The sequence below is a fragment of the Primulina eburnea genome, chromosome 11 (genome assembly GCF_022965805.1).
Source record: "Primulina eburnea isolate SZY01 chromosome 11, ASM2296580v1, whole genome shotgun sequence".
NCBI lineage: Eukaryota > Viridiplantae > Streptophyta > Magnoliopsida > Lamiales > Gesneriaceae > Primulina > Primulina eburnea.
This window is the reverse complement of record NC_133111.1, coordinates 30,461,105-30,483,114: the sequence shown is the minus strand read 5'-3', so window position 1 is coordinate 30,483,114 and position 22,010 is coordinate 30,461,105. Positions and strand designations below refer to the sequence as shown.

General features: G+C 36.3%; 1 pseudogene; it reads left to right on the top strand.

Annotated features, from left to right (window-relative positions):
* Window positions 1–506: 506 nt before the first annotated feature.
* Window positions 507–1,247, top strand: LOC140805518 (elongation factor 1-alpha-like; annotated as a pseudogene).
* Window positions 1,248–22,010: the final 20,763 nt, after the last annotated feature.

Genomic DNA, 22,010 nt, shown 5'->3' with positions numbered 1-22,010 from the left:
ATAATGGCTTATGAAGCTCACATACATTGCTTCCACGAGGTAAATGCATCAAAATAGCCAATGCCATATCTAATTCAATGGGTGCAAGAGATGAAGCCAAGGGGGTTGCCAATAACGAGACAAGAATAAACTTAAAAATAATATGTTCATGAGGTTCAAAAACAACTGCATACATATGAGGTATTACTCAATAATCATCTTTCCCCAGATGCATGTAATAAGGCTATGCAATAGCCATTGCACTATTACCACGATGCAAAGGCTAATAGATGGCCAAACAATGTCATGTCACCCAACTCCTCGCAAGAGTTCGAGATAAACAAATGAGGAAGGACAGTGGCACGTAAACATCTACAAGGATCCAATATGTAAATAACATAGAATAACATGACAATGATCACTGTCATGGCAACACCAATCGTCATGCCCCTGAATTTCTCTAGAGAAATCAAAGTGCCTCAATGTTAATCATACAAAGCAGGAAGAAGGAACGTGAATGGGGAATCACAATTGATATTGCTCTGTGGAAGTTCGAGACTACCAAATACTAATGTACCGTCATTGATGCTCCTGGTCACCGAGACTTCATTAAAAACATGATTACGGGTACTTCTCAGGCCGACCGTGTTGTTCTCATCATTGATTCTACCACTGGTGGTTTTGAGGCGGGTATTTCAAAGGATGGTAAAACTCGTGAGCATGCACTTCTGGCTTTCACACTTGGAGTTAATTAATTGATCTGCTGCTGTAACAAGATGGATGCCACCACTCCCAAGTACTCCAAGGGAAGGTATGGTTAAATTTTCAAGGAGATCTCTTCCTACTTAAAGAAGGCTGGGCACAACCCTGACAAGATTCCTTTTGTCCCGATATCTGGTTTTGAGGGTGAGAACATGATCGAGAGGTCGACCAATCTTGACTGGTACAAAGAACCAACCCTTCTGGAAGCTCTCAACTTGACCCATGAGCCCAAGAGACCCTCAAACAAACCTCTTCGTCTTCCTATGCAAGATGTGTCCAAGATTGGCGGTATTGGTACTTTCCTGTTGGAAGAGTTGAAAACCGGTGTCATCAAACCCAGTATGGTTGTTAACTTTGGTCCAACAGAGCTGACAACTGAGGTCAAGTCCGTTCAAATGCACCATGAGGCCCTCCCTAAAGAGCTCCCTAGTGACAATGTTGGCTTCAACGTGAAGAATGTTGCTGTCAAGGACCTTAAGCATGAATGTTTCTTCAAAGGACAATAGCCTAGGGGAGAGGATAACAGAAAAATGGTGAACAATCTTCCACAGTGGCATAGCGAGAGACGACGCTGGAATCAGAAAGGTGCGCCGACGTTTGGGCCATACAGCTTCTTCAGGCAGCAACGGCAACCGCAACACTCGATTCTAGTGAAGGCGCGACGATTGAAGGACGAAGGGGTAGTGGGGCTAGCAAAGATGCATGCTTCCACAGTGCAGCGGAGAATAATCAGATGAAGGCCGCGAGAGAAAGAATGAAGAACTTGAATCACAGCGGCAGCCTGGAAGGGAATTCAAGAGAGTAAAATGAGCGGTAGATTCAAGTTATTTGGGGGAGTATATGGGCTATTCGAACGTACAAGTATGGCCCAAATCACAAAATCCAAATGGACTTTATATACAAGCATTTTGGCCCATGGGCCAATGCTTACGGGGGGCAATTGTTTGGGCTAAAAATAATTAATTATGGAAGCCCAATTTAATTACAAGCCTAATTTAATTACAAGCCCAATTAAATTATATATAAGCCCATAACGGATTAATTCTCATCGATTCAAACCGATCACAAAGCGTTGCAAATAGAGGGAGATCGTGGAATGGTGGGCGGAAGAACGTGGCTAATGGGGAAGTGGAGAAAACTGCACAGCAGTCGGAAGAAAAAGACATCGGCAAAACACAAAAAAAAAAAAAGGACACGCAACTCTACAGCAAAAAACTTGCAAAATACTCTCCAGAATTCTATTTTCAAGCGTCTTATTTCTGAAATATTTTTCATTCCATTTTCTAGCATTCTTCGTCGATTTCATCAGCTTTCTTTAATATATTGTTGTGTTTTGTAATTTCCTACTGATTTGTTGATACAAATTATGTCAGGGGTTTATTTTCATCAAATTCCAATAGGTTTTCTTCGTTATGGCATTATAGTTGTTTTAGGAAACTAGAACTGACGGTCGATTTTAGAATTCACGTCGTTTGAATTTTTAGAAGTTAGATTTTTATTATTTTCACACAAATCGGTGCATTTTCGCACCTGGCACGCCCGCAACACCAAATATTGTGCAAACAATAACAACTTTGGAAGTTGCAGTGGAAAGAATGGAAGATGTTGACGTTTAGAAATGACAGTGGGGATACTTATTGGATTCTTTTGTTCTTCTTTTGACACAACCATTGAGAGGATTTGTTTCATGCATTTTTCTAATCATTGTTTTACATATTCTGATCAATAAATGACATTGTCAGACCATTCTAATTAGTTGATTCCCTTGCATGTATTCTTGAACTTTTAAATTAGCACGTGAGCTTTACTTGGATTGAGAGGTGATAAGTGTAATTTAAATTCATCAAAGAATTGACATGAAATTTTATTATTATCGAGTAGATTTACATGTTTTTGGCATCTATTTATGTCGGTACAAGAATCAAGTAAGGATGCATAACTACGCATAACTTGTGGTCAGGAGCGGTGCCAGGATTCAAAATTACCTGGGGCTGGCTCCGTCCCATATGGTATTTTATAAAATAAATAATTAAATAAAAATTTAAAATAAAAAATATGTAAACATTGACTTCATGAAAACATAGAACAAGAGTATTTAATATTTAATTCCTTCAAAACATGGAGCTAAAACACTATTGAAGTTGTGCTATTCGATTCTTCTTAGAATAAAACTCATTAATTATTAAATCGTTATCAATTTTTTCAACCAAGTATCGTTCAATGTAGATTACCATAGAATCTCCGAAAAACTCTGCTTCCATTTTGTTACGAAGAGCTGTTTTAACAAATTTCATTGCTGAAAATGCTCGTTCTGTTGTTGATGTAGAAACGAGGAGAGTTAAAACAAGACGAATCAACCTGTAAATTAAATAAATATATCAGATTCGATAACTAAGTAAATGACGTAGAAAAAAATATATAAATCACTTGTCAATCAAAATATATAATTATTCCAAAAAAATTCTGAAGTTAAGATTTGACAATCTTAAAGCATAATAATTATTCCAAAACAATTCTGAAGTTAACATTTGACAATCTTAAGGCATAATATATTTAAATATAAAATTTTTATAGCCTTATAAGTTTGAAAATCCTATTTTCATAATTCTGAATTTTTCAACAATTCCTACAAAATTCCATAAATTCGCATTGATATTTTCTATAGCATCTAAACATCCAAATAATAAATAATCAACATTAAAAATCGACAATCCCCAATGTAATAATGCTCAAATAAATTCCAAAAAATTATAAATACCATCAATCGGCTCAAATATAGTACTTATAATCAACAATTTAATATATACTAATTATCGGAATTCAAAAAAACCAAAATACCCAAATTTCGAAACACTAAAATCTGAAATTACCTTTAAAATTCGAAATCTAACTAAGAACAACAAGAACGAACTGAGAAAGTCTAACACTAAGATTTTCTCATGATTTTGGGTGAAAACGGTGACCGATGGGCGACGGCTGATTTCAAGACGACAAAGAAACTTCGAAATTTTGGTATTAAAAGAAAGCTTATGCTGTGGATTTTCCGAATCTACAATCGATTTTGAAAAATGACGATCGATGATGAAGTTACGACCATTTGAAGTAATGAAAACTTTGAAAGAAAATAATAGAAATGAGGTATCAGATAAGTGAAAAAAAAAAGAAAAAATAGATTGGATTTTGGGGCTAATCAATAAAATTTTTAAAATAAACCATGTTTAATTTTTTTTTTTAAATTAGGTGGGGCTGGAGCCCAACCCAGCCCCACATATACCTCCGCCCCTGCTTGTGGCCAATGACGAATAAACTAAATTTTGAAAGAAAGAATGAAGGACCAAACAAAGAAGCAGAGGAAGAGCAAGCGAGAAAACAATAATTCGTGAACAGTAGCACACGCACGGCTGTGCGGAACCCCGCGCCCCTAGGCGTGCAGCTTGTAACGCCCCGAGAATTTAAAGGTCAACGCGAACCACATTAATGCAATTATTAAATTCCCTTGTATTTTAATTATTTGTTTTAATTGAATTAATTAATTATGTGGTGCATATTGACATGTTTAAAATATATTTTCTACATGATTGCATTAAAATATATTTTTAAAGGTTATTCGAGTTGCAATCGAGGAACGGAGACCGAGGGCTCAAAAATAGAAAATGTTTTTATTGGGTAATTGTTTTTAATTATTTAAAATAAGGGTGATGCGTTTTCTTATTTTTGAAAATATGAGGTTTTGAGGTGATTTTATACGTCGGACATATTTTTTATCGGTGTTGGATTTTTTACAAAAACGCGAACATTTGGTAACCCGGCTAATAAATTCACAAACTTATTTTTTACCAAAACCATTTTAATATTTTAATTAATTCCTAATTAAGACTAATGGGCCTAAATTGTTAGCTTATTAGGCCTAAGCCTTATTTAGTGATTTAATTAATATATAATATATGTGAATCACCCAAACCCTACACCAAAGTGCACGACACTTTTCAGATTTCACTTTCAAATTCTCCCCAACCCATAGACACGGCACACACAACAATTGAAGAGGATGGTCGAAAGTTCAAAGAAGATTTCTAGCCAAGGTTCTTGCCCTGTTCTTCGCAAATCGCCAATGAATAATCGTGCTTTTAAAACGCAAAGGCACGCCTATTCTTTACTTCAAACAACATCACACCATAGTAATTGTTTGTGCATGAATATTTTTAGAAAAACGTAGCAGCATGTTAAAATTTCGTATCTTCATGTGCATGTGTTCTAAATTGGTGTTTTAAATTTCCAAATTCATGTTTTATATGTGTTAAAGGGGCTGCCATGATCAGGACATGCTTAGAAGTTGTTTTAGATGAGTTTAGACACCAAAAACAGCACATAAAACACTACACACGAACCACAACACACAAGCTGATGCACCATCGGATGTCAAGGAGTATATGGTTCGGTTTTTGTTCTTCACGGCTAGGCTATGCTGGGCGTTGGTTGGTTCCAGGGGCTAGCCAAGGTTGTGAGGGAGTTTAGGGAAGAGTCCTAGCCAAGCTAGGACTCGAGCTAGGAGGCTGGGAGGAGTCCTTGACAGCAAGGACTCCTACCCGAGAATAGTCATGGAGGGACACGCCACTTCTGTTCTTCGCGCAGGCTTGGGGGCTCGGTCCAGGGGGCCTGGGCTGGGTCAGGTCGGGTCCTTAGGGTCCTAAGTAAGTGCACAACAAGTTGGTTCGATGGCTGGGTTCGTTGGTAGGGGCATGGGAGCTTGATCAAGAGTCCTTGTCCAACAAGGATTCTCGACCAGCTTAGGTTAGGGGATTGGGGTCTTCGTTTTTCTGTTTAGGGCATTTTCATAGGATCTTTGGGTCCAGTAGGTTACTTTAGGATGTTGGTCAAGTTTTGAATCGACATTGTTCGTGGGTAACTCGTGAAAATCGAAAGTTGGCTCGGGTTCGAAGATTTTGTGTCAATTTAGGGTTTTTAACTCATTAAAATTGAATGATGGCTCACGGAGGTCGAGTCATGGTTCATAAGGGCTAAAATAATTTAAAAGGACTAAGTTTAGAATTTAGGAATTTTATATTAAAGTTTGGGATTTTTCGGAATTATCAAAAACGTCCAATTACGAATTAATTCAAAGCCTCGTTTTTATGCTAAATAAAATTATGGAAATTTTAATTTAGGCTTAAATAATTATTTTGGACATGTAAGAGTCAAGAAAATCTAGAAAACGTCAAAAACGTAAAACGTCTTGTCCAGGGGTAAAACGGTCTTTTTACACCGGAAAATTAGTAAACGTCATGGCAGTGTCCTGAAGGCTGTTTTATATGCTAATATGATTATTTTCAAGGATTATGGATGTTTATATGATAATATGTCAATTTTAAATTTTTATGAATTTTTAAGACGTTAATATGTTTAATGTTTTATGATTTAATATGCTAAAACGTTATTTTAAATGTCTATGATTTTTATGATTTAAATATGGGCATTTAAAAGACCTATTGAATGCTTGGTTTCAAAATAAAAATGATATTATATGCATGTTTTTATTAAGTAATGATAACATGTTGAAGGACGTGAAGGGATTGTGACTAACACGATGATATGTTGGAGATATCGTAAGGGTTATGGTCTCAAGGGAGCCCGACGATCGTATTTTCTTGGATACGGATATGTATATGTATATGATAATATGTTAATATGTAAGGCCAAAGCTCAGTTGACGGGTGAGAGTGTCGCTGGTGTCCCAGCCGCCCAGTACTGTGGTTACATGTAGATGGATCCATCATCCAACACGTATATGAAAGTCACAATCAACGATCTGAATTCAACAATCATGAACACGAACATGAATATGAACATGAATATGGATACGAATATGGATATGAATATGATTATGCTATGTGATATGTTTACGTTTTGAAAATGTTTAAGTTTAAAGTTTATGCTTTATTAAGAAAATGATATTTTAAGTACAAGTATTTTTCACTGTTATATGTTAACTGTATTACGTACTACTCGTTATCAAAGATAGGACGTGTTGAGTCTTTAGACTCACTAGGTGTGTTGATGCAGGTGATATAAATAACTATGATATTGGAGGTCTTGACGAGTGACTTGCGATCGAGGAACGGAGACCGAGGACTGAAAAATGGAAACTTGTTTTTATTAAATAATTGTTTTTAATTATTTAAAATATGATTGATGCTTTTTCTTATTTTTGAAAATAAGGAGTTTTCAGGCGATTTTTATACACCGAGACGTAATTTTTATCGGTATTAGTTTTTTAACAAAAATACGAACGTGTTGACAACCCGTCTAATAAATTTACAAATTTTATTAAACAAAATATTTTAATTAAACACTAATGGGCTAAATGGGCCTAATTAACTTTGTTAATGGACTTAAACAATTCTTAGTGGTTTACTTAGTATTTAAAGTGAAAAATCACCCCCATAACCCCATAAAAACCCACGCTTCCCTCACCCCAAAAAATTCAAGGACTCATTTGCAACTTAAACTCACGGCACACACCATCAAATGCAAGAGAAAAGATAAAAAATTAGCAAGTAATTTCAAGCCAAGGTGATTCGTCGTCGTTCTTCAATTGTCAACGTTTAATCGTGCGTTAAAAACACAAAAGAACACCACAATTCTTCTTTTACTCATCCATCACACCATAGTATTTATTTTATTGTGTTTTGCATGAAAAACAAGTTTCACCTTATTGTATTTTCGTTTATGCATCAAGGGTGATTTTTAAAAAATGAGTTTTTATCCAAATCATGAATTACTTGTACATAATAGGCTGACATGAGTAGGAGTTGAATGTTGATTGTTTTACACAAGTTACATGGCCCTAGAACACAAACGAAAAGGCTGCACACAAAGAAATAATAAGTTGTAACCATATTTCTGTCCTAGTGATCGAGAGGCTGAGGGTTCAAGGAAAAATTGATGCATGGCATAGCATGGGTCACATCTGGGTCTTGGTTTGGGTCAGGGAGGAGGCTAGGATTCGAGACGAGTTTGGGGAGGAGTCCTACCTGAGAGCTTCAAGGAGTAGCGCAGAGTGTGATGTTGTGTAGAAAGAAAGAGGCTCTGCCAGGGGGCTCTGGGCTAGGCTAGGTCCTTAGGGTTTTAAGAGGGTGCACAAGGGTCTGGGCAGGGGCTGTTGCGGCATGGGTGGCTGCTGGCTCGAGGATAAAGATGGAACTATGAGGGAACTCATGTGACGCGAGGCTGCTGTCTTGTTCAGAAAGTTTGATGCTCGCGTCCAAGGGCTTGGGCTGGTCTGGGTAGGGTCTGGGCATGGTCCAGGGTCATGGTGGTTCGGTGGTGGCTCGGTGGATGAGCCCTATGGTAACTAGGAGTCCTAGTGCCACTAGGATACACTCACACACACATGCATGCACTTGGGCTTAGGGGAAAGGGGTTTTTGGTCTGGCCAGGGCTGGTTCTTTGGGCTGGGCTTGGTCACTAGGATGCCTAGGTGGGTTTTCTTTGGTTTGGCTCGAGGCGGCTTGACCATGGCTCGAGTAAATTGGGAGATGGCTCGGGTGGTTCGAAAAAGTGTCAAAAACGAGATTTAAAGATTAAAATTGGAACCATGGGTCTACGGGTGTGGTCATGGCTCACAAGGGTATAATAAATAATAAAATTGTTAAGTTTATAAATTGGGAAGAAAATAATGAGTTTTGGATTTATCCGAGATTAATTGCCACACGAAACGTTAATTAAAGAATTAATTGAAACGCCTAGATTTTTTATGCTTAATAAAATTATGGAAAATTATATTTAAGCTCAAATAATCATTAAAAGTCTAAGTTTTTTATTGGGAATTTTTTATTAAAGTTTGATTTAATTCAGAATTAAAACGCATTAATACGTTACATTAAAAGATTAATTTAAAAGTGCTCGATTTAAGCCAAATAAAAATATGAGAAAATTCATGTAAACTTAATTAATTATTTGGGATGGTCTAGAGTTGACGAAATTAAGAAAAAGTCAAATACGTGAAATTTTACGTATAGGGGAAAAACGGTAATTTTACACCCAAAAATTATTAAACGTCTTTGTTTTATATGCTAAAATGATTATTTTAAATGTTTATGATTTTATATATTAAAATGTTTATTTTAAAACGTTTATGATTTTTTATGCTTTTTATGTTAAAACGTTTATTTTAAATATTTACGGATTTTTAATATGTTAAAATGATTATTTTAAATGTTTATGATTTTAGTATGTTAAATTATGGTTTTTAAATGTTTATGGATTTTTATGATTTAACATTGACATTAAAATATATGTTGCATGCTTGGTTTAAAAGAAAAATAATATTATATGCATGTTTTTATTAAGTGATGGGAATATGAAATGTTGAGCGTGAAGGCATTGTGACTAATACGATGATATATTGGAGATATCGTGAGGGTTATGGTCTCAGTGGGAGCCCGACGAACATGTTTCCATGGATACAGATACGAATACGTTAATATATTATATGTTGGCCAAAGCTTAGTTGACCAGTGAGAGTGTTGCTGTTGTCCCCGTCCCCAGTACTATGGTTTTATAGATGAATCTATCGCCCAATATGAATACGAATACGAGTCACAATCACGATCTGAATTCAACAAAACGAATATGAATATGTTGATATGAATATGGATACGAATATGAAATGTTTATGTTTATATGAAAATATTTATGGAAAAGTTTACGAAAATATTTTTATTTAAGTTTATGCATCATGAAAATGTTTACGAAAATGTTATTGTTTAGGTTTATGCATCTTCATGAAAACAATATTTTTAAGTACAAGTATTTTTACGGTACATGTGATCTGTATATGTATTATTTGTTATAAATATTATGGTGTGTTGAGTCTTTAGACTCACTAGGTGTGATTGATGCAGGTGATTATGATAGTAATGGTAATGGAGGTCTTGATGGTTGACTTTACTGGATTGAAGGTGCACATAACCCGAGGAGTGAACCTAGTTTTCCACACTATTTATAATTTTAAGTTATGTTAAAAGATTTTACGACTATTTATTTATGTTTATGAGAGGTTATAATATGAGCTATACTTTTCAAATAATATTTTTAGGTTTTGTAAAACGTTAGACGATTTCACGATTTAAACTATTGATTTTCAAATTTTAGTTGGGTGTTTATTTTTAAAATGGTGTCGATGTATTTTAAAATATATATATATGTATATTTCGAGTTATGAAGGTTAAGGAGAAAAAAAATTTCTAGTACTTTTAAGTAAAACGAATAACAAACGTTTCATCTCAATATTCAAAATGGATGACGACGCTAATCGTATAATACTGTCCTTATATTATACCCAAAATGTTCATCAATCCTATCATATTTCAACATTAAAATCTCAAATGCATTCACTAACGCTTAGATTTTCAAGTCTAATATTGATTCATCCTACAATGCCCTTGATTAACATTTTTTATAACATTATAACCAAGATATTTCAAGGTTCTAAATATTCTTAATGTTTAAATCATCGAAAATTCATATCTTTTAACCCATTCAATTCTCATGTATTGCTAAACTAGTCCCCAAATTTCTTAACAATTGCAAGATGAATTTCTAATTTTCTCAAAAATTATCCAAATTTCAAAATTCTACAATTAACCCATAAGTTCTTGCATTCTTAATTTCATTCTATCGATTTCCTGTAACATAAAGTTAAATAATCTTAAGCTTATTAAACCCAATTCAATTTTCGTAACCAATCTTACCTTTCCATAAAAACCTAACATCCAAAATTATACATTTTCTTACTTCTAATGAACATCGCATTCTTCGAATCATTATTCCTTATATGTAATTCAAAGAATTTAACTTAATTAGTAACCAAGAATCATCAGTATTTTCTTAGAAAATCTACATGTCCCAAAAGCATTCATAATCTTCATGATTAACTATTGATCCAAAAAGTAGAACATCAGTACTAAAACGAAAAAATCAATATATTCCAATCATTTTCAGCATTCCTAAGGTTCATTAACCAAATTCTTATACATCTTCAATTCCACTATAAAGCCAACATGCATTGGAATCATAAAATTTCTTATTTCATATTGTAATATGCATAAAAATTATAAAATATCGAATCTTTTAGCATTAACAAAATCATGCAGCCATGCAGGATTTTAATCATAAAAATCATTTATATGCATACCTATACATAAACGTCATTTAACTTTCCAAAAGATTTTTGTAACGCCCCAGATTCGATGACTGTCCTCACTATACCAAGACGAGTCTTTCCAACGTGCTTATGTCCTTACTTACACGCACCCTAGGAAACTTCCCAGGAGGTCACCCATCCCAAAATTGCCACAAGTCAAGCACGTTAACTTTGGAGTTCTTATGTGATGAGCTACCGAAAAGAAGATGCATCATCTTGATATGAGTAGTACATATCAAATCTTTTAAACCCTCTTCAACTGTACAGTCCACTACATTGAACAGTCTCGGAATATGTCTCATTCCGGTGTGGGATCGGTTCATTCATGTTCCCTCCACCTAGAAGCCTGCCAAGAGCCGCTCATTGTCCGTGCAACCTCATGGCACCGGCGATCACCCCCCGCCCTCTTCGGTCCCGGGCCTCACATGCCTGCCAGCTTCCGCTTGGTTCGTCCCCGAACCACACCGTAATAAGAGAGGTCGGCTCTGATACCAATTGTAATGCCCCATATTTGATGATTGTCATCATTATACCAAGACGAGTCTTTCCAAATTGCTTATGTCCTCACTCACACGCACCCTAGAAACTGCCCAGGAGGTCACCCATTCCAAAATTTCCCCAAGTCAAGCGCGCTTAACTTTGGAGTTCTTATGTGATGAGCTACCGAAAAGAAGATGCATCTTCTTAATATGAATAGTACATATCAAATCTTTTAAGCCTCTTCAACTGTACAGTCCATTACATTGAACAGTCTCGGAATCCCTCTCATTCCGGTGTGGGATCGGTTCATTCACGTTCCCTCCACCTAGAAGCCTACCAGGATCCGCTCGTTGTCTGTGCAACCTTGATGAAACTTAAAATTAATAATTTATTATATGTTAAAAACTTGTATTTAAATTTTATGTTTCATTAAAATTATAAAATTAAGTTATTTTATTATTGTTTGTTTATATTTAAATGTTTTACTAAATATGTTTTATTTTCAGGTTTTCTACGTGTTGGTAAAATAATGATAACTCAAGCTAGAAAATTCAAATGGAGATGATTCAAACATGTTTGGAATCCTTGAGAAATTATCTACAACTTTGCAGAAGACATGATTGCCTAAAAAGTTCATTAAGATAATCAAATTGTGCAAATACCAAAAGGAGGACAAATATATTTTTACTATGACCAGCATATAGTAAAAAATTCATAACTATTTCAATATTTATCCAAATGAGGTGAATCAGGTGGCCAAATTCATCTACAAAAAATTCTCCACATTTTCGTCGTTTTGAGCAGAGTCAAATTCGGTGATTAAAGTCGTGAAACAAGGCATTGAAAGAAGGGACATGGAATTGGAGTTGGAGGAGACAAAGACTACTATTACAACTACATAGCATTAATAAAATTTTTGGCCCTTTCTCTCATTTGGCCTATAAATAGAGGCCTTGTGCTAGCTTGAGAATCATTCTATCTCATTGTAAAATATAGTGTGAGTGTGTATCAAAGTTCTAAGTTCCAATATATTTTCTTTCATGTTCTCAACTATGAGTGATATTTTAGTGTTGATTAAAAGTAAACTTATGGCAAGCTAAATCTATTATGTCAAGGTGAAGAGGATGCATTCTTGGTGAAGTAAGATTGTTTATATTTTGTATATTCTTTCTTTATTTCTTTTCATTTAGCTAACTTATTTTTATTGTAGGTATAAAAATGAATTATTTGTTGTTATCAATTTACATCAAATGCTTGATACCATTAAAGTGGTTATCTTGATTTGTTGTTTAATTTTGATATAATAAATATTTCATCACTTATTATTATATATATAGATATATATATATTTATATAATAATATCATAATATTTCATTTAGACGATAGCGTGTGTTAGATATGAATTTTATTGTGGCGATGGTAACTAAAACCAGTAGACCAGCAGATCAGAACAACTAGATAGTTTATCAGTAGCTGCTGCTCTAGTAAAACTAAACCAGTAGAAAGAGGGCTAACTATACAAATCAGTAGAGAACACTTTCTAACGTTGCTACCTTAATTGTTACCGTTAAGATGTTCCTAGTACCAGCATTAATTGCAGCATTAAATACTATACGGAATCATTTAATGCATATTACCCAATTGAGTATAAAACAAGACTGATTGTTTTATAGCTTTTCTGCAGGAACCTATTTCGGTAATAAAGCTGATTGTATCAGTTATCTGAAGACTTATCTATTTATGAACGTTGAACTCAGTCGATTATATATACTTGGATCAAATCCTTGTTCGACACGACACTTCGCATAATATCATTTTTCAAGGAACAAAGCTACTCTCTTATCAGAAAAATATCATTCATTCTTGAGCGTTGTCAAGTTCAACACAAAGAAAAGTAGCACACACTTCACAGCTTATATCTGATCTTGTTAAAGATCATCTTGTGCTACTAATTCTTACACTCTTCACAATCTTTACTACATCAATATTTTATCAGAAGAGTCTGTAATCTGAAAAGAGTCTTTTCAGAACTTTGTGTTCCACATTTGTGTAAAGTTGAGAAACTAAGAGTTTCAGTAGGCTGAGGTGTAAGTCCTTCTGAAGTGGGTGTGTACAAGTGTTGTACTGTAATATCCAAAGTCTTTTAGTTATACCTTCTGGAAACAGAAGAAGGGGAGACGTAGAAGAGTTTATCTTCGAACTTCCATAAACAACTGCTGTCTACTGCTTTATTGTTTTTCAACTACTTCATCAGATTATTTCCGCACATTCTACTGTAATCAGGTGAAAGTTTTCTCACAAGACCAACTACTATCCTTAACAGGATTCTAGTACTTCATCCTCACGAAAAACGAGTAGAGTTTATTCACCCCCCCCCCCTCTAAACTCAACTTCGATCCTCAACAATTGGTATCAGAGCAGGTTATTCTTGTTTGTGAAAAACTACAACAAATGGCACACTTCAGCAAGATTCCTATGTTCTCTAAGGAAGATTTTGACGACTGGAAGATAAGAATGCAAGCTCATCTTGCAGCACAAGATGATGACATGTGGTACGTCATCACAGATGGTCCACTGAAAATCTTAAAGCCTAACACAGCTGTTTCTGTTACTGACGGTGCACCACAGATGGTCGAAAAATCAAGAAGTGAATGGACCAGTGAAGATAAGAAAAAAGCCAATCTTGATAATGTGGCGAAGGATATATTGTATAAAACTCTTGACAAGAACACTTTCAGCAAGATAAAAATGTGTTCTACTGCAAAGGATATTTGGGAAAAGCTCATCCAGATATGTGAAGGAAATGAGCAAACAAAAGATAATAAACTATCTGTAGCAATGCAGAAGTTTGAAAATCTGAAAATGAAATCTGGTGAAACTCTAAATGAGTTTGATGAAAGATTCAGTAGCTTGGTCAATGAGCTAGCTGCTCTGGGTAAAGAGCATAGCAACAGAGAAATAGCCCTCAAGGTGATGAGAGCCTTACCCAGAGAATGGGATGTTAAAACAATGGCTATGAGAGTATCCAAAGATCTAAACAAATTGGAACTGCACGACTTATTTGCAGATCTAAAGGCCTATGAATTCGAATTGGAAGTAAGAAGTGGAGAAGAGCCTTCAAACTTACCCACCAAGGCCCTTGCTGCTACTGCTACTACTTTTACTACTACTGCCTCTACCTCTTCTACTGCTGCTGCAGTTGTACCTCAGGCTTTACCGGCTGTGATCATTGATAATGCTATGGAGAAGATTGCTGAACAAATCAGTAGTGATGCTATGTCCTTATTTGTAAAGAAATTCTCCAGGTTCATGAAGAAGAACCATCGAACCTATCAGGGTCCCAATCGCAACTTCAAGAAAGATTCACCATCCGGTGATATGGGATGCTTCAACTGTGGAAAGATAGGTCACTTCATTGCTGATTGTCCCAAACCAAAGAAGGATGATCAAAAGAGAAAGGATTACAAGAGAAATGACAAAAAGTCCAGAAGAGATCGAAAAGCGATGATTGCCGAAGAAAGCAAATCTAAATGGGCGGACTCTAGTTCTGAGTCATCTGACTCAGAAAGTCATTCCAGTGACAGTGATGCAGAAGAAGTCAAATGTCTAATGGCAGACAATGACTCAACCTCGACATCTGAAGAGGTATTTGATTTTGACTCTAGTGAATTTACACGAAATGACTTGATTGATGCACTGCATGAAATGGTAAAAGAGTATTCTAGACTTTCTCAATCGTTTGAAGAAGTTAAAATTGAAAATCAGAACTTAAAGAGTCAGAACAGTAAGTTAACTTGCTTGCAAGTAGACAGCTGCAATGATTTACAAGTTGAGATGAGTAAATTAATAACTGAGAATGAAAGAGCCAAAGCAGATTACCAGAAGGTGCTTTCTGAAAACCAGAAGTTGTCGCTACTGGCAAATGCTTGGAACAAGTCTTCTGTTTCATTAGAAAAGATGCAAGAGTTACAAAAACAGTCAGGAGATAGAAGTGGTCTCGGTTTTTGTAATAATGAAAGCACTTCTGAAACAAATACTAAGCCAACACTGGATATGTGCAAAGCGAAATACATTCACTTTGTGAAATCCAGTGTGGTAAAAGAACCAGAAGTACCTACTGCTTCAGTGGAAAGGAATGTAAATCTGACGAACAGAAGAATGCACTATGGTCTGGGTTACGTTAAACCTAAGGAAAAAGTTGACCAGAGTTCTAGATTCAGAAAAGAATTCAACTCTGGAAGACAACATCCCATGAAGGTTAAGAACTACCAGTACTACAACTCTAAACCTATTCAGAAGAGATACAGACTGGAAAACAGAAACAGAAGGGAAGAACAACATTTTGGTATGCATGCTGTTAGAAATAACAGACCCTCTGTTGCACACACATCTTTGGATACCCGAAGTACAAAGTTACCAAGAATTGTACAAATGTGGGTTCCCAAAGGACTGATATGGCTTGGACCCAAATAGATTTGGGTACCAGTTACTAAAATTTGTGTTTGCAGGAACAGAAGAAGGAAACAGAAGTCAGTAACTCTACATGGTATCTGGACAGTGGTTGTTCCAGACATATGACTGGACAAGAAACTTACTATCCGAAATAGTGAGCTGTACTGGACCAAAGATTACTTTTGGAGATAACTCAAAAGGTAAAACCATGGGTAAGGGTAAGATTATCCACGGTAATATAATTATTAATGATGTGTTGTTAGTTGACAATCTTTATTACAATCTTATCAGTATTAGTCAACTATGCGATAATGGGTATTCTGTGGCTTTTCAAAAGCATTCTTGCATAGTTAGAGATTCTGCTGGAACTACTGTGTTAACAGGAAAGAGAGAAGGCAACACTTACAGAGTCTCTTGGAACTCAAATCATGTCAACACTCCTACATGCTTAGTTGCTTCTCTTAGCAATAAACACTGGCTATGGCACAAGAAACTGAATCATCTGAATTTCAAGTCAATCAATTATCTTAAGAAGCAGAATATAGTCGATGGATTACCTGACTTTATTTTTGTTAAAAATCACGTTTGTTCTGCTTGTCAGCTTGGGAAACAGATAAGATCCAGCTTCAAGACTAAAGATAGCAAATCAACTTCAAGATGTCTGGAACTACTGCATATGGATTTATTTGGTCCTATCCCCATCATGAGCTTAGGGGGAATGAAATATACTCTTGTTGTAATTGATGATTTTTCCAGATTCACTTGGGTAATATTTCTCGCAGGAAAAGATCAAACCGGCTGTCTCCTGATCAAGCTTCTGAAAAGGATTCAAAATGAAAAATCTACTACCATTATTAAAATCAGAAGTGACAGGGGCACTGAGTTCACTAACAAGTATCTTGAGCTATATTTGAATGAGCAGGGGATTCATCATGAATATTCAGCTGCCAGAACTCCTCAACAAAACGGAGTAGCTGAGAGGAGAAATAGAACTCTAAAAGAAGCAGCTAGAACAATGCTAGCAGATGCAGATATTTCTCAACGCTTCTGGGCTGAAGCAATCAATACTGCTTGTTACACGCAAAACAGATCAATGGTCAACAAAAGACACAACCAGACTCCGTATGAAATATGGAAAGGGAAGAAGCCCAATGTATCTTATTTTCATGTGTTTGGTTGCAAATGCTTTGTACTGAATAATGGAAAAAATCATTTGACTGCATTTGATTCTAAATCAGATGCTGGAATATTTCTTGGCTACTCTGCTGTAAGCAGAGCCTTTAGAATCTTCAACAATAGAACTCTTAATGTTGAAGAATCAATTCATGTTGTCTTCGATGAAGACAGCAGTGCTGAAATTTCTAACACATCTGATTTAAGTAACAGGTTAGACATGATTCACTTGGAAATTGACAGTGAAGATGATGTAGAAGCTAATGCCAAGGATCTTCAAAATCCAGAACCAGATATTCCAATAGTGGAACCAGAAGTTCAGACGTTGGATCAACCAATACCAGCAGAAGATGTTCAAGAACCTACTACTGGTTCTGTGGAAGACAATCTTAACATACCAAATCAAGAAGATGTTCATTCCAATCCATTTATCTGGAGAAAATCTCATCCTCCATCATTGGTTATTGGTAATCCAGCAGCGCCGTTGAGAACCAGAAGACAAATGCTTAATGAATATATGCATGCTGCTTTTATATCTCAGGATGAACCAAAGAAGATTGAAGAAGCTCTTCTGGATCCTAGTTGGATTGAAGCCATGCAAGAAGAACTGAATCAATTCAAACGTAATGATGTTTGGTTTCTAGTACCTAGACCATCTCATCAAGCGGTCATTGGAACTCGATGGGTATTTAGAAACAAACTCAATGAAGAAGGCACAGTGGTGAGAAATAAAGCTAGATTGGTAGCTCAAGGCTTCAGACAAGAAGAAGGCATAGACTTTGATGAGACTTACGCACCAGTAGCAAGGCTCGAAGCAATCAGAATATTCTTAGCCTTTGCTGCTTTCAAGAACTTTAAAGTATATCAGATGGATGTGAAAAGTGCTTTTCTAAATGGTCTCTTACAAGAAGAAGTTTATGTCGAACAACCTCCAGGTTTTATCGATCATTTCTCTCCACATCATGTATTTAAATTACACAAAGCATTATATGGTCTAAAACAGGCACCTAGAGCTTGGTATGACACTTTATCACAATTTCTTATTGATCATGATTTTACCATCGGAGCAGTGGATAAAACTTTATTTACTTTAGTTAAGAATAAGCACACTCTCTTAGTACAGATCTATGTTGATGACATTATTTTTGGGTCAACTAACCCCAAATTATGTGCAAAGTTTGGAAAATTGATGCAGGATAAATTCGAAATGAGTATGATGGGAGAATTAACATTCTTCCTAGGATTGCAAATAAAGCAATCAGAAACAGGAATCTTTATAAATCAAGCCAAATACACCAAGGAGCTTCTGAAAAAGTTTGGAATGGAAGCATGCTCTGCTGCTTCTACTCCAATGAGCTCATCTATTAAGCTTGACAAAGATGAAAGTGGTATTCCAGTAGAGGTAACTCAGTATCGAGGTCTTATTGGCTCCTTATTATATTTAACTGCCAGTAGACCAGATATCATGTTTGATGTTTGCATTTGTGCTCGATTTCAATCTAACCCCAAACAATCTCATTATATTGCTGCTAAGCGTATTTTGAAGTACTTGAAAGGAACTCAAAACGTCGGTTTATGGTATCCCATTGATTCATCGTTAAATCTTATTGGATATTCAGATGCCGATTATGCAGGTTGCAAACTAGACCGAAAAAACACAAGTGGATTTTGTCAATTTCTTGGAGATAGGTTGATATCCTGGTTTAGCAAGAAACAGACGTCCATAGCCACATCTACTGCAGAAGCAGAATATCTGGCTGCTGGAAGCTGCTGCTCTCAGATACTGTGGATTCAACAACAATTAAGAGATTATGGGATTCAAGCCTCCGAATCACCTATATTCTGTGACAATACCAGTGCAATTGCAATCACACAAAATCCAGTACTTCATTCCAGAATGAAGCACATAGACATCAGACATCACTTTATTAGAGATCATGTGCAGAAGAAGAACATTCGTCTGGAATATGTTTCTACTGATCAACAAACAGCAGATATCTTCACGAAACCCTTACCAGAAAATAAGTTTTCTTACTTTCGTAATTCTCTTGGTTTAATAGATTTAACTTAGTCATCCTCTGTAATTTTAGTTTAACTTTTTTTAGTATTTAATTGATTATTTTTTTTAACAGTAAGTGTTTGCAGATAAGCAGGAGAGTAAAGTCAGATGAGCAAAACTGGAATTTTATTAGAAACCATTTCAGTACTTTACACAATGCGTAAATGAAAAACAGTAGATCTTCTTTGCTATTTAACCAGTAGCGTTACATGTAGTGCTTGTCTTCTAATAGAGGAACTTTCTGACATTTGCTTGCAAAGTACTTCAACAGAAAAAAGACGGTCTTCTTCGAAAGAGAAAGGCCTAGAAAGAATCTAGCAAGCTTAGGTCTTGCCAGCACTAATGTAATTTTTAGATGCCACACAAGGCATCAGAGAGGATTTCATCATCATCAATCCTCCAGCACTCTCTTATCGCATTAGAATGCTTCTGGAAGAAATGGATGCAATATTTGAAACTCAACCATAGCAAAAGATTTGCATAACTGTGGAAACTACAACTCAAGGAGAGTATTTCAAGGACCTTTTCGACATCGTTGAAACCTTCAAACCTCTCTCTGAACAATTTTGCCTCATCTCCTGAATCTAGCTCTAACTCTCTTTTTATTTGTATTCTCATTGTTTTTCTTACTTACTTTCGATCAAGATTTGCAGGTATTTATAAGGGGAACAAAGACTCCTGTGAATCACACGATTGTAACTGTTCATCTTCAACAGCTCAGATTGAGAGATGGCCAAGAGTCACTTGTCACAATTATGACTACTTATTAATTGCATTTACCGAGGGGGAACAGTATCTTAGTCAGACGGAGAGTTTGATGTCTTTTCAGAAAACAGATAGGATATTTGTCTTCTCGATAAAACTACTTGTCTGTTGGTTTTGACAGAGTGCTCATTTACTTCAGGACTCTGAAACTTCCAGTAGACGTTATCATAAAATGACAAATCCTTTTCTGATTTCCTTTAGTAACCGCCTGGACAGCCCGCTCTTTTTCAAATTTTCAAAATCATTCGTCTTTCTGACAATTTCTGCAAAATCTTTTCAAACACTCAACCTAGAACATACTGACACGTGTCTTTGTGTTCATTTGACGGCTGTATATCTTTTTCATACTCTTCTTTTTCATCTTTACTGTTTCATAACTATCGTTATTCAGCTACTGCTTTCTCTATATCGTAACTAACTACTGCAAAGTTTTCTGCTCTCATCTGCTTACAGAAATGGCTGGCGCATATACTCTCAATGCTTATCAAGTTAACTTTGCCTCTGTTCTTACCATCAAGGATGAAAATCTTCTAAGAATGTTTCAGGACATTGAGAAATCAGGACTCCGAAAATTCATGGAAGCACCAGCAATCATCTACAAAAATGCTCTCCTGGAATTTTACGCCAAAGCAACAGTCCATGAAGGAAGGATTGTTCATACCCAAGGAGATGCTTCTATCTCCATTGATGCCGCTCATCTAGGAGCAACCTTCCTCCTTCCACTTTCGGGTATTTCTGAACTTTCTGATATTTCAAAAACAGATATGTCTGTTGCTCTCACCTCTTTCTCCGCATCTGGAGAAGAAGTGTCTCCTTCTTGCCATAAGAAATTACTAAAGATAGAGTATCAGATTCTGGCCGATATTGTGGCCAAAGCTATTCTGATCAAGGCTGGCACCTTTGATAAACTGACAAAAGAAAAAGTTCAGGTCATGACTGCCATCACCAAAGGGATTAAGGTGGATTGGAGTCACTTTATTTTTAAAATTATGAAGGATATGGTCACTCGGAAGAGCTCTGGTTTCGCGGTTCAAATCAGTGTGTTGCTCAAAGATGCTGGTTTTCCATCTACCAGTGATCTCGATGCTACTTCTGTCACAATGATCGATGCAACAAATGTTTTGGCTCTAAGGCCTAAGCCAACAGTGACGGAATTTGTTGCAATGCAAAAGGAAATTGGGGAATCTGCCTCTGAGGCTCCCAAACCTCACAAGCAAATTTCAAAGAAACGACTGCTTATTTCCACAGATTCCGATAAAACAGCTTCAGGAGAATCTGCTGCTACTGCTCGCCCAACAATACCGACCCCAGCAAAGAAGAAACAGCGCACCATCCTCAAATTGAAAAAGACAGCAGCACTGTCTGAGATTGAGAAAGTACCTATTCGACAGGTCTTTCCAGAAGCTGCTACTTCTGTTCCCTCGACTGTTTTTTTCACTGCTCTCGTTAATGCGTCCATATCAGCACCCTCTTCTGTTTCAGTTTTTAAGCCATCATCTGGCGTTGTTATTCGAGAACCAGCAAGTGGGTCTTCTGCTTTCCGTCCTATTGCGCCCATTTCATCTACTGACAAAGGAAAGGGAAAATGGTTGCAGAACCACCTACTTTTGGTCACAAGACCACTGTTACTACAGGTGTTGACCTTTCACCTAGCAGAAATTGAGACCTCTGCTAACGAGGAGATAAAATTCTTTGATGAATGGCATGCTGTCCGATTGTTCCATTCTTTTGACTTCTTCAAAACCAAAGGCAATTATAGCAAGATGATGACTGCCGAAAGAAGGACTTTTCAGCTGGCAAAAACGAAGAATGTTATCGAGGCCTTGGGCAGAAGGAACTTCATCCTCGATCAACTCAAGTGTCAGAAATTAGAATCAGTGTTGCAAGTTATTCAATCGAATTTTGATCCTGCCACTCCTACTGCTGCTCAGGATCAACATGTTATTTTGATTCTTTCTGAAAGACTTCAGCAGATGAATGAGCAACTTCTTGCTCAAGAACAAGGCTTTGGAGAGCCTACAGTCTATCATATGGGCCTTATCCCGAGCTTTCAACAAAATCAGATAGTTGAGGAAAGGACCACTGCCTCCCCAAAGGCTGTTGTTTTAAGTACTCCTACATCTCCGACTCGGCCC